The 13,302-nt window shown below is 42.9% G+C and overlaps 2 protein-coding genes across 4 annotated transcripts in view; one reads left to right on the top strand and one right to left on the bottom strand.

Moving 5' to 3' along the window:
• The window catches only part of pcsk7 (proprotein convertase subtilisin/kexin type 7), a 223,522-nt gene extending 214,588 nt beyond the window's left edge, over positions 1-8,934 (bottom strand). For both annotated transcript variants that reach the window (XM_060846707.1, XM_060846708.1), the window contains exon 1: positions 8,666-8,934. The gene's annotated coding sequence lies outside the window, so the exon portion shown is untranslated. The remainder of the gene's footprint in view (positions 1-8,665) is intronic.
• Positions 8,935-9,207: 273 nt separating this feature from the next.
• The window catches only part of slc37a4a (solute carrier family 37 member 4a), a 36,953-nt gene continuing 32,858 nt past the window's right edge, over positions 9,208-13,302 (top strand). The window contains exon 1 of one of the 2 annotated variants that reach the window (XM_060846814.1): positions 9,208-9,417. The gene's annotated coding sequence lies outside the window, so the exon portion shown is untranslated. The remainder of the gene's footprint in view (positions 9,418-13,302) is intronic. The other variant, XM_060846816.1, reaches the window with a different exon arrangement.

Genomic DNA, 13,302 nt, shown 5'->3' with positions numbered 1-13,302 from the left:
GGTAAATGAATAAGTGACATGCTATTTTTAATCCAATGTTTGTAAATGGTCTATGGAGGGTTGCATTGTTTGTTTTCTCGTCGAAACTTGTGGCCTCAGTGAGATTCCCTGAAGTTTTCAAACATGATTTAGCCATTGGGCAAACAACTGTAGATCGACACAGAGCCAACTCTGCTTCATTTGTACCAAAGGTTGGAGGGGATATTGGTTGGAATTTTCAATATTGGAAGCTACTCAACATAAAACCAGAACGCCTCTTCAAAAACACCAAAGCCAAATATTGTCTTTTTCCCACCTCGCAAGTTTTTGGGATATTCTCTGCCAACTCCACAGAGAAGCCTGCATTTCTTCCTTGATGGCTTTTCCCCCAAATTTCAGGAAAAGTTTGACACTGCACCAATTGTCCCACAACTTACTTGTATGGTTCTTTCCTCATTTATTCCAAGAGCCACAAATCTGAGACATCTCGCTTTATACAAGCATCAATTCTCTGATGTACTGAAGAACAGGCAGCTGAGACATGGGTCAACCAACCCAAAAATAATTGATCTAGTACACATGGCAGCTTCGAGATATTTTCTAATCAACCTGTTCGGAGATGTTATTACTGAAACAGGTGAGATTTGAACCTAGATTGCTTCGCTCAGTGTACCACTATGCCACAGATCCCCCATTGGCAGCTTCAATTCTGTTGACTTTTGTTAGTTCTAGCTGTGGATTTTTTTAAAATAAAAGAGCGAAGTTAAGGCAGTCCAAATACTCAGAGAATACGCAATCTTCCTGTCATTCCACATCCTAAATGTATAGAAGGAGCTGCCAGAGGAAGTGGTGGAGGCTGGTACAATTACAGCATTTAAAAGGCATCCTGATGGGTATATGAATAGGAAGGGTTTAGAGGGATATGGGCCAAGTGCTGGCAAATGGGATTAGATTAGGTTAGGATATCTGGTCATCTTGGACAAGTTGGACTGAAGGGTCTGTTTCCATGCTGTATATCTCTATGACTCACTTGAGTGAGCAGACAATCTATTCTTAGGGCTTTGTCAATGACCACTTGACCAGTTCCCCAAAGTGCCACTCGACCAGTTACAATTGTACAGCCTAGATTGCCATTGGCTCATCCTGTCGGTACTGAAATAAAACAAAGGACTGCGGATGCTGGAAATCAGAAAATGGAAAAGTTCTGCAGTTCTGGCAGTTTTTGGAGACAAAGCTGATCACATTGAACACTGTTAATCCACTGACCCTTCATCAGAACTTCTAAATGCTTTGGTTTCACCTGCCTCCACCATATTCTCAGGCAGTGTGTCCAAAAGCCCAACGACCCGTGTGAAAAATGTTTTACTTTGTTATTTTTACTTCTTTTGTTAGTTGGTTTAAATCTATTCCCTTTTCATGAGTGAGAAAAGTTTCTCCGGATTACTCTGTCCGAGATGTCTAACAATTTGATTCCGCCTCAGCTTTCCTTCTCCAAGAAAAATACTCAACTTCGCCAGTCTGTCTTTTGAGCTAAATTTCAGACTGTAACACCTTGTGCAAAATAAAATCTCCTCATTTTATGTAGGACAATTCAATATTGACCTGAAATATTATCTGTTTCTCGCCCAGCCGATACTGAATGTCAGCAGCAGTTGTTTTTAAGTTAGAATTATTTCCTGAATTAATAAGACAGCTGAACCAAACGAAGGTTTTGTTTAATTCTGAATTAAGGAAAGGAGAGAGAGAGAGAGAGAGAAGATTATCACAAAGCTGCTTGCAAAATGGGTGAAACAAAGAATAGACTGGTTCTGAAACAATTCAGAACTTAAATCACACACAGACACTATTAACAGTAAGTTTCAGCTGCAAACTGTAAAAGGTGACCCCTTGTCAATTCCTAGGATCCATCACAATCTCCCTCCCTACCACTGGCATGAAACATTTTTTTTAAACTCATGAACTCCCATCAGGAGATCAGAATTACGATCTACTTAGAAAATATCCAAGTGCAAGGTCCTCACCAACATTTCAAAGCTGATTTTAATTTCTGATGCCAAGCACTGGACGAACTGATCACACAATAGAACAGAACAAACAAGCCCAAGAGGCATAATTGTATATTTAGCTTCTTAACAACAGAATACATGTTTTCCCCACCATTGAATGAAGCAGCCTCTGTTACCTTACAACCAACCAGTCAATAGACAAGCATATCACCACTTCAATGTCCTTCTGGATGAGGGTCTTTCACACTGCTTGGTAGAAATTCAGAACTCATTTTGCAGAGTTGAATGAGGAGCAAAGAGAGCTATCATTTTGCAAAACTGTGTTATTTGGAGGTGATGGCATTGCGGTAATGTCACCATATTAGCAATCCAGAACCCCAGGGAATCTGGGTTTGACACGGGTACAAATCACATCTTGGAATGTGAGGAAATGTGAATTCAATAAAACTTGAAATAGAGATCTTTTGGAGAAGATTTGTAGCTCAGGTTGAGGCTCTGGATGTAGGTTTGCTCACTGAGTTGGAAGGTTTGCTTTCAGACATTTCATCACTGTACTAGGTAACATCTTCAGTGAGCTTCCGGATGAAGCACTGGTGGCCTGCTTTCTATTTATGTGTTAAGGTTTCCTTGGGTCAGTGATGTCCTTTCCTGTGGTGCTGTCAGTTCCTGTTCTTTTTCACAGGGTGATAAATGGAATCCAAATCAATGTGTTTGTTGATAGAGTTCCGGTTGAAATGCCATGCTTCTAGGAATTTTCATGCGTGTCCCTGTTTGGCTTGTCCGATGATGGATATTAGATTAGATTAGGATTACTTACAGTGTGGAAACAGGCCCTTCGGCCCAACAAGTCCACACCGACCCGCCGAAGCGCAACCCACCCATACCCCTACATTTACCCCCTACCTAATTTACCAATATCCCCTCCAACCTTTGGTACAAATGAAGCAGAGTTGGCTCTGTGTCGATCTACAGTTGTTTGCCCAATGGCTAAATCATGTTTGAAAACTTCAGGGAATCTCACTGAGGCCACAAGTTTCGACGAGAAAACAAACAATGCAACCCTCCATAGACCATTTACAAACATTGGATTAAAAATAGCATGTCACTTATTCATTTACCATACATCAGTGGCCTTATCATAGATTTCTTTCCCCAAATGATAGAACAAAGTTATTATTTTCCTCTTTTTCTGCAGGAATCCATGACTGGACAGAATCCGTGAGTGTGATTTCCCCTCACACCACTGGTTTAAAATTAAAATGTAACTCATGTATAATAAGAGCAGAGTTTAACAATGTCGACCTTCAATGAAATAGGTTCAGACTCTGCCTTTCCATTGGCAGGTTCTGGGATGAGTAATATATAGCTGCTACCTGCCTCCCAACTTATTCTACTGGAATTTGCCACCCAAGTTTTATGTAGACATTTGACTCCATCCAGATATTCCTAGTTGCCATTTTTCATTTAGCAAATTGCTTTGTAGGGACGTCATTGACCTTGATGCTAAAGAATCCCTTTGATACGTGGTTGCTGTGATATACTGATTTTACTTAAGGGGATCACGTCTTCAGTACTTCCCGATCTTAACTACCACATCCACCATACTTTCAAACCCATCACCTAACCTAACCCACCCATACCCCTACATTTACCCCTTACCTAACACTATGGGCAATTTAGCATGGCCAATTCACCTAACCTGCACATTCCTGGATTGTGGGGGGAAACCGGAGCACCCGGAGGAAACCCACGCAGACATGGGGAGAATGTGTGGAGTTTGCATGGTCAGTCGCCTGAGTCGGGAATTGAACCCGGGTCTCAGGCGCTGTGAGGCAACAGTGCTAACTGCTGTGTCACCATGCCGCCCACTAATGACTGGGATATGTTTTCCCAGTCGAAGTGGTGTCCTTCCTCTTCTATATGCAAGGATACTAGTGAGAATGGGTCATGTCTTTTTGTGGCTAGTTGATGTTCATGTATCCTGGTGGCTAGTTTTCTGCCTGTTTGTCCAATATAGTGTTTGTTACGGCTCTTGCAAAGTATTTTGTAAATTACATTAGTTTTGTTTGTTGTCTGTTTAGGGTCTTTCAAGTTCATCAGCTGCTGTTTTAGTGTGTTGTTGGGTTTGTGGGCTACCAACACATTAAAGCAACAGCTAATGAACTTGAAAGATCCTAAACAGACAACAAACAAAAATAATGTCATTTACAAAATACCTTGCAAGAACGGTAACAAACACTACACTGGACAAACAGGCACAAAACTAGCCACCAGGATACATGAACATTAATGTGCCACAAAACAACATGACTCACTCTCCTTACATTCAGATGAGAAAGGACACCACTTAGACTGGGCCAACACATCCATCCTTGGACAAGCCAAACAGACACACACAAGAATTCCTGGAAGCATGGCATTCCAACTGGACCTCTATCAACAAACACATTGACTCGGATCCATTTACATGTACCAGTCCCTGAGAAAAAGAACAGGAAATGACAACATTACAGGAAATAATGTCACCACATGAAATGACATCACCGACCCAAGGAAACCTAAATACATTATTAGAAAGCAGGCCATGCTACTAGTGCTTCATCCAGAGGCTCACTGATGATGTTACCTTGTATGGTGATGAAACGTCTGAAAACGAACCTTCCAGCTCAGCGAGCAAACCTACACCCTGAGACCCATCTGAATAGCAACCACTACTGATAATTATAAAAACCCTTTTGGTTCACTAATGTCCTAAAAATAAATCCACCATCCGTACCTGGGCTGGGACTCCAGATGTAATGTGGTTGACTTCTGACTGCCCCATTCATGGACCGTGTAATTGAATAAAATAAAAATAAAAACTAGAAGGAAATATTCAGAGATGGTTGAGCCAAACAGGTTCAGAAAGTTGAAGATTCAATCATCTCACTGTGCCAGGTTGGAGCAGGAGAGCATGACACAGAAACAGAACGATTACGACATGAATTACAGCAGGTCACATCCAACTGGACATCTGAGAACAACACAGCTGCTCCCACCATCCTGCCTTTCCCCATGGCTCTGCAAAATCTCCCTCCTCAGGTATGTTTTACAGTCATAACTGAATTTGTCTCAGTGCACTCCAGACTAGAACAACAAAACGTCATCTCTCATGTCATTCTACATTCTTTTGCCACTGGGCCTCAGGTCAATGTCTTCTAGATCTCAGCCCTTCCGCCAATGGGAACGGTTTCTACTCTATCCAGGCCCTTCTTGATCAAATCACCTTTCAGCCTTTTCTACCCAGATAAGTGTCACCTGATCTACTCATGGAACAGAGGTCACTCGTCTTACATGAAATGCAAATAGCCTCATCGTGTTGGGTAGGGGACTGTTATCAGTATCTAGATCAGTATCTACTGATTGCAATCACCTGCGTTTGAGTTTTGGGTGAAGGCAGATTTAAGCTAACGATGCTGCTTTGATGATTGAATACTGTACACAGGCACTCCCCATCAGGGATCATGTACTTGTCGTGCTGACTTGAGCAAGAAAGTGTTGCTGGAAAAGCGCAGCAGGTCAGGCAGCATCCAAGGAGCAGGAGAATCGACATTTCGGGCATGAGCCCTTCTTCAGGAATCCTGGAAAATGTTGATTCTCCTGCTCCTTGGATGCTGCCTGACCTGCTGCGCTTTTCCAGCAATACATTTTCAGCTCTGATCTCCAGCATCTGCAGTCCTCACTTTCTCCTTGAGCAAGAAAGTAACAGGGAGCAACCCAAATATCAACAACTTTGGGAGATGTGGGGAGAATGTTCGCAAGGTCTATTAGAATTCAAAAAAAGTAGAAGAAAGAAATTCCATTTCCAAGGAATCTATCACAACCTCAGAGTGCCTTAGAAAAATATGAAATCAATTTGGTTACGTTGTGAAACACAGTTGCCAAATTTACACACTGCATTGAGATAATTTTTTTTTCGGAGGTGTTGTTTCTGGATTAAATATGGATCTGGACTCTTGGAGAGTCTCCTGACTTTCTTGCAAATAATGCCCCATTGTATGGATGCCTGTACCTAAGAGAATGGATAGAGCATTAATTTAATGCTACATCAAAAGGGCATTAGATTAGAGATTTCATTAGATTCCCTACAGTATGGAAACATGCCCTTCGGCCCAACAAGTCCACACCGACCCTCCGAACAGTAACCCAGCCAGACCCATTTCCCTCTGACTAATGCACCTAACACTATGGGCAATTTAGCCTTGCCAATCTACCTGACCTGCACATCTTTGGAATGTGGGAGGAAACCGGAGGAATGTGCAAACTCCAAACAGGCAGTCGCCAGAGGCTGGGATCGAACCCGGGTCCCTGGTGCTGTGAGGCTGCAGTGCTAACCACTGAGCCACCGTGCCGTCACTATTACTTCTAATAGTGTAGCATGGAATCCATACTCCATTGAATAGTCAGCAGGCAAGCCTCCAGAATGGGACTTGATTCAACAAGAGAAAGGGAAGAGAAAGGAAAGAGAAATGATGGAAATTTAAAGCTCTAACATTGCCTTATTCTGCTGCTCATTTGGTCTAGAGACTGCTCCATTACAGGGAGAAAGGGCAGCCAACAAAATGTACATTAAAAAGAATACAGGCAGATGTAGAAGCCAAGTAACTGAGGTAAAGTTGTGAGCAAAGTCAAGCAAAAGAGATACAGGGTACAATTCAGAGATCGAAATTGTAAGGATGGAAGATGTCAGTCAAGAGATTATTGGCTTGTAAAGTTTGTAAGAATTCATAAGACGGTTTGGCACAAACAACAAGCTCATTGAGAAAGAAATAGCCACAGAAGGAAACAATATTCATCATAAACTACAAACCACACTGCATTTCTCTGCAGGAAATCTCAAAAATATACTCTACAAAACAGATGTACAGGCTAGTGAGAGGAATACTAAAGAGATAATAGATTTGCTACTTAGTGCAGTAAGCAAGGTATATACGACATATAGAGAAGAAACCAAAAAGTAAGTGGCAAGAAAGAGAGAAGAGTATGACAAATGCAAAATTAAAACATTTTATCACAATGTCTGATACATTACTGGGGCATCCTGAAATGACACCACACTATCCACTGTAATATTAAGGCAGATCGCCAAAAGTTTGAACAAACAGGTGAGTTTCAAGGAAAAGGTTAAAAGATATTGAGAGTCAAAGAGTTTAATGGAGTTGTTTCCAGAGCTTTGGGACAAGGCAGGTGAAGGCATGTCTGCCATTGATGAAGCAATTAAAATCTGGAATACTCAAGAGACCAGAACTAAAGGAATACACATACACTTTTGCCTACTTGTATTCTTTACTGTTTTGGGGAGAAAGTGAGGTCTGCAGATGCTGGAGATCAGAGCTGAAAATGTGTTGCTGGAAAAGCGCAGCAGGGCAGGCAGCGTCCAAGGAGCAGGAGAATCGACGTTTCGGGCATAAGCCCTTCTTCAGGAATGAGGAGAGTCATTCCTGAAGAAGGGCTTATGCCCGAAACGTCAAATCGCCTGCTCCTTGGATGCTGCCTGACCTGATGTGCTTTTCCAGCAACACATTTTCAGCTTCTTTACTGTTTTTATTAGAACAGAGCTATATCGTGTTTGATCCTGCATCCATCAATTATTTTAGTTTAATAAAAGAAGTTGCTTGTGTGACTTTAAAAAGAAATACGGGTCAAAGAGAAACCAGAAAGTACTGGCTTCACAGAAAACAGGTTTATTCAAATTCAAACAGCTTCACCACACTTTCTAAAAAAAACAGCCCCTGGTAAAATACAAAATAAACAACTGGTGCTAGAGACCAAATGCTTTCTTGGCCCCATGAGAGAAAGGAAAGCAGCACTGAATTAATTAAAGGGAGAGAGCCTGTCAGTCAGAGCATCAGCGCACAGATCCATAAGGCCATAAGACTTGGCAGAAGTTGGCCATTCAGCCTATGGAGTCTGCTCCACTGTCCATCAAGATGTCAGTTAATCTGATAATCCTCAACTCTACATTCCTGTCTTTTCGCCATTCTGATCCCATTACTGATTACAATTTGCTCAATTCTGGATATAGTTAAGGATCTAGCCCCACACACCCCTGCAGTTAAGAACTGCACAGATTTACCACCCTCAGAGAAGCTATTTCCCCATATCTCTGCCCAAACCGGATGATTCTTTCTCTGAGACTATGCCAGCTGATCCTAGACTCACCCCCAAGAGAAAACATCTGTAATGTCAAGCCACCGAAGAATACTGTATCGTTCAATAAGCAAGTGAACCCCAAAACATTTCCCTTCCAGTGAGGTAGCTGAGGGGAAGGGGTAATCTGACTGTTACCTATTCAAGGCAGTGATCACAACCATTAAATCTTATTTTTATCCAATGAAGACATCAATTGTCTTATCTCTTGCACTGACTCTCCAGTTACAGGACTCATTACAAAGTCACAAGACTTTACAATTACAGCTTCCCAACTGTCAGCAACTGTTTGCCTGCATTAATAGGGAACAAATCCAACCTCACTTACCATCCGGATCGTTTGGCTGCAAAGGGATTGATACTATTTGGAAACTTGCCAGTTGATGCACCGAATGTGAACTTTATTTTCAAAAAAAACACCAAAACAGCATCAACGTTGGGGAGGGGGGATAGGGTCAGTCCCAAGCAGGTAAGCTCCGCGCAGCACTTACCTGCCCTCTTGAATTCTGCATTGAGGTCGATCAATGGCAAGTTCAGCTTGGTTCCCCCGAGTGTCAGCGGCACTGCCTGGAGGCTGGCAGGGAGAGGAGGGAGCTGTAGCAGGGCGAGGGGCAGAATCGCCTGGGAACACACCCGCAACCAGTGCCTCTGGCTCCCTTAAGACTCGCTCAACCACTCCATTGTATCCCGATGCGGAAGTCTCTGCCTCTCTTGATCCCTCTCTCTCTCTCTGACAACGCACAGAGATGCTCCGCTGACGGGGAACGTCAGTTCCGACCCTTCCTGGCAAAAATAAAACTGGAGAGACCTGCAGTCAAATACTCATTTCCGCCAATAACAAAGAGGGCGGCTGGAGTTTACCCCACCCCCCCCCATTCTGTGGGAAAATGTTGCATTCTGCATAATGCACCGTTTAAGATGAATCTCTAATAACGAGAATCCCATTGAAATCTCTCCTTTGCTGCACCGTCTTGGGTTTGATTGACACAGAACGGAGTGTTGCAACGACCAATCCGCTCCCGGCTCCCTGGGATTGATACACTTTGTATCCATTCCCTCACGTACGTAAATGATTGACAGCCCCCTCCAGCCGATCATATGGAGATTCCCGGACGGAGCGACCAATCGTGTGGAGTGGGTGGGACAGCTGGTTGTGCTGATCTGGAAGGAAGCGAGAGCAGCCGCCGCTATCCCAGGGCTCAGGCAGAAACAGAGAGTTCTGACCTTTTACAAACTCTTACAGGTAAGAATGAGTGAGAGACCTCTTCAAACACTTCAGGGAAACGGTAGAGAGAAGAACATGCTGTCCCAGTTTGCCATATAGGAGGAATCTTAATGTACTTGATGCAGTTTTCCCGCAATGCAGTGAACAAGGCTGAACTATGATCTTTTTTTAAACATATTTCATGTGCAGCTCTGATGGACCTCGTTTTGACCTGGCATGATTGCGACTCAGTATTCTGGCATGCAAATAACGGGTTATAAATGCAATTAACTTTTCACAGAGTTGGCTTCCGTTGTATGAAAAATACTGTGAACTGTCAAATGAATTATCTGGCTTCACAGGCAAAAACCTGTGATGACAAACTTAAATATCATGATCATTTTAAATATTCATATGTATTAATGCACGACTAGGGTCAGAAATGTAAGATCGAGAGCAACACATGCAATAAAGAATTCAAAAGTTTTGTTTTATACAAGGAGTGATGATAATGTGGATCTTTCTATCACATAGTGTTTGAGATGAAAAGCAGACCATTTAAGTGATTGGTGGCATATAGAGTCACAGAGATGTACAGTATGGAAACAGACCCTTGGGGGAATGCAGATTGGAGAAAGTGAGGACTGCAGATGCTGGAAATCAGAGCTGAAAATATGTTGCTGGAAAAGCGCAGCAGGTCAGGCAGCATCCAAGGAGCAGGAGAGTCGACATTTTGGGCATGAGCCCTTCTTCAGGAATGAGGAATGTGTGTCCAGCAGGCTAAGGTAAAAGGTAGAGAGGAGGGAACCCTCCAACCACAAGGGATGGACCTAGATTTCTCCAGTTTCCTCATTTCCCCTCCCCCCCCCCACCTTGTCTCAGTCAAATCCCTCGAACTCAGCACCGCCTTCCTCACCTGCAATCTTCTTCCTGACCTCTCCGGCCTATCACCCTCACCTTGACCTCCTTCCACCTATCGCATTTCCAACGCCCCTCCCCCAAGTCCCTCCTCCCTACCTTTTATTACACTTTCCTCATTCCTGAAGAAGGGCTCATGCCCGAAACGTCGACTCTCCTGCTCCTTGGATGCTGCCTGACCTGCTGTGCTTTTCCAGCAACACATTTTCAGGAATGTAGATTGGAAGCAGTTATTGAGGGCAAATCTACATCTGGCATGTGGGAGACTTTTAAAGACCAGTTGATTAAAGTGCAAGACATGCATGTCCCTGCAAAACTGAAGGACAGGAATAGCAAGATTCAAGAACCATGGATGACAAAGTAAATTGTAAGCTTAGTAGAAAGGAAAAAGAAAGCAGATGATCAGTCTAGGCAGCTACAAAGTGACGAAGCCCTTGAGGAGAATAGAGAAACTAGGAAGGAACTTAAACATGGAATTAAGAAGGCTAGAAGGAGCCATGAAATGTCATTAACCAGCAGAGTTAAGGTGAATCCTAAGGCGTTTTATGCATGTATTAGAGGAAAGAGGGTATAAAGGGAAAGAGTAGGCCCACTCCAGAACAAAGGAGGGGAGTTATGCATGGATCCACAGGAAGTGGAAGAGATCTTTAGTGAAGGACATGACTTACCAACTCCAGGGAAAAGGGGAGTCCAGAACTAGAGGGCATAGGTTTAGGGTGAGAGGGGAAAAATATAAAAGAGACCTAAGGGGCAACTGTATTTAAAATTGATTATTGCAGAGCTTTTTTTTGAAAAGGATCACTGACATCAAGGTATTGTGGTCCGGAGAACACTTACAAAACAAACTTGTACATTATTGGTAAGAGAGGAAGCTCGAGATAAATGGGGGCAATGAACTCTCTTACTACCCTGCAATTTATCTGATCCCATTTGCAATCTTGGGACATCCTTTTAACAGCTCCCCTGCCTCTTAGGCAGAAGCTTCTCATTTTAACTTTAAGGCTTGAGCTGCTAATTTAAGGTGAATCTCTAGTGTGGTGCTCCATTACTGGAAGCGCATCATTCAGATGAACATTTCTCCCATGAACCCTTATTTCCAACCCATCCAAACCAATCCTTGTCCTGATCATGAGGTGGACTAGCACATTCAAAAAGCTGGAAGGTTTCCAGTTTCCATGGCAACCATTTCTCCCTCAATAGCCAATAATACCAATGAATGTTTTGAATGTTCGCTCCGCTTATTGCTATTTGTTCAACCTCAATGTGTTTATATAATAACAATAATTGTTTTTAGAGTTGTTCTTTGCACGTGAGGTTGAGAAGCTCAAGACCTGTTACAGTGCTGTACAATTTACAGCTGAAAATGTGTTGCTGGAAAAGTGCAGCAGGTCAGGCAGCATCCAAGGAGCAGGAGAGTTGACATTTCGGGCATGAGCCCTTCTTCAGAAATGCTCCTTGGATGCTGCCTGACCTGCTGCGCTTTTCCAGCAACACATTTTCAGCTCTGATCTCCAGCATCTGCAGTGCTCACTTTCTCCTGTACAATTTACAGCCTGAGTGCAGGTAGTTGTGTTTCAGCTGAAGAAAATAATTGTTTAAAAGGCCATGAAATGCAAACTGGAAATTAGTTTTACACATTTGGTGATCGTGCTGACCAGGAAAATGTACTAATTCTGCTACTTGGACAATGTGGTGCCATAATATTGGTGCCTGACCTTCCCTTCCATTTTTGACCATGGTACTATCTCCATTTTCATGTTTGTGGTTAGTGATTTAATCCAGTACAGTATTGTATCATTGCAGAGAGGTTTAAAAAAGACATGAGGAGCAAATTTTTTTTACACACCGAGGATGATTTGCATGTGGAATTAAATTCCTGATCTCGTGGTGAATGCGGGTACAGTTACAACATTTTAAAAGGCATTTGGATAAGTACGTGAATTGGAAAGATTTGGAGGAATATGGATCAGGAGTAGGCTGATGCAACTAGTTTAGTTTGGGATTTTGTTCAGTTTAGTTGGCCCGAAGTGTCTGTTTCGGTGGTGTATATCTCTGCGACTCTAAATTCAATCTTCTCCCCCTCACTGTATAGCATCATACAGCATGGAAATAGACCCCTTGGTTCAATTCATCCATGCCGATCAGATTTCCCAAGCTTAACTCATCCCATTTGCCTCCATTTGGCCAATATCCCTTTAAACCTTTCCTATCCATGTATCTAAGTTTGTGAGAAGATTTGTAGCTTGGGTACTCGTTGTTGTGGTTCTGTTCGCCGAGCTGGGAGGTTTTGTTGCAAACGTTTCGTCCCCTTTCTAGGTGAAATCCTCAGTGCTTGGGAGCCTCCTGTGAAGCGCTTCTGCGCTGATTCCTCTGATTATAGTGGTTTGAATCTGCCGCTTCCGGTTGTCAGTTGCTGTCCGCTGCAGTGGCCGATATATAGCCTACCTTTAGGACTACCTAAAGTACACAAACCAAACATCCCACTCAGACCCATAGTATCACTACCAGAAACACCATCACACAAACTGACTAAAGAGCTACAGCAGAAACTGAAACACCTAATCAGCGGAGCCAGACACTCTATACAGTCAACACAAGAATTCTTGGACATCATCAGAAATATACACATAGACAAGGAAGAAACTATGGTCTCATTCGATGTAATGGCACTGTTCACCTCTATTGTCAAAACCCTAGCCAGAGAAACAATATCCAACCTGCTGGACATACACAACAGACAACAGGACGTTGAACCTGTTAACAAAGACGGCATACTTAAACTACTGGACCTGTGCCTCACAACACACTTCACATTCAACAGCCAGATATATGAACAAATCAATGGAACACCCATGGGCTCACCGATCTCCGGACTCATAGCAGAAGCAGTAATGCAAAGGTTAGAAAAAACAGTTTTAACGCAAATACAACCCAAACTCTGGGTCAGATACGTGGACAACACCTTTGTAATCATTAAAAACACAGAAATAGAGAACACACACCAGA

This window comes from Hemiscyllium ocellatum, chromosome 29 (assembly GCF_020745735.1).
Source record: "Hemiscyllium ocellatum isolate sHemOce1 chromosome 29, sHemOce1.pat.X.cur, whole genome shotgun sequence".
Classification (NCBI taxonomy): domain Eukaryota; kingdom Metazoa; phylum Chordata; class Chondrichthyes; order Orectolobiformes; family Hemiscylliidae; genus Hemiscyllium; species Hemiscyllium ocellatum.
The sequence above is the reverse complement of the archived record's forward strand: the minus strand, read 5'-3'. Positions and strand labels throughout refer to the sequence as shown.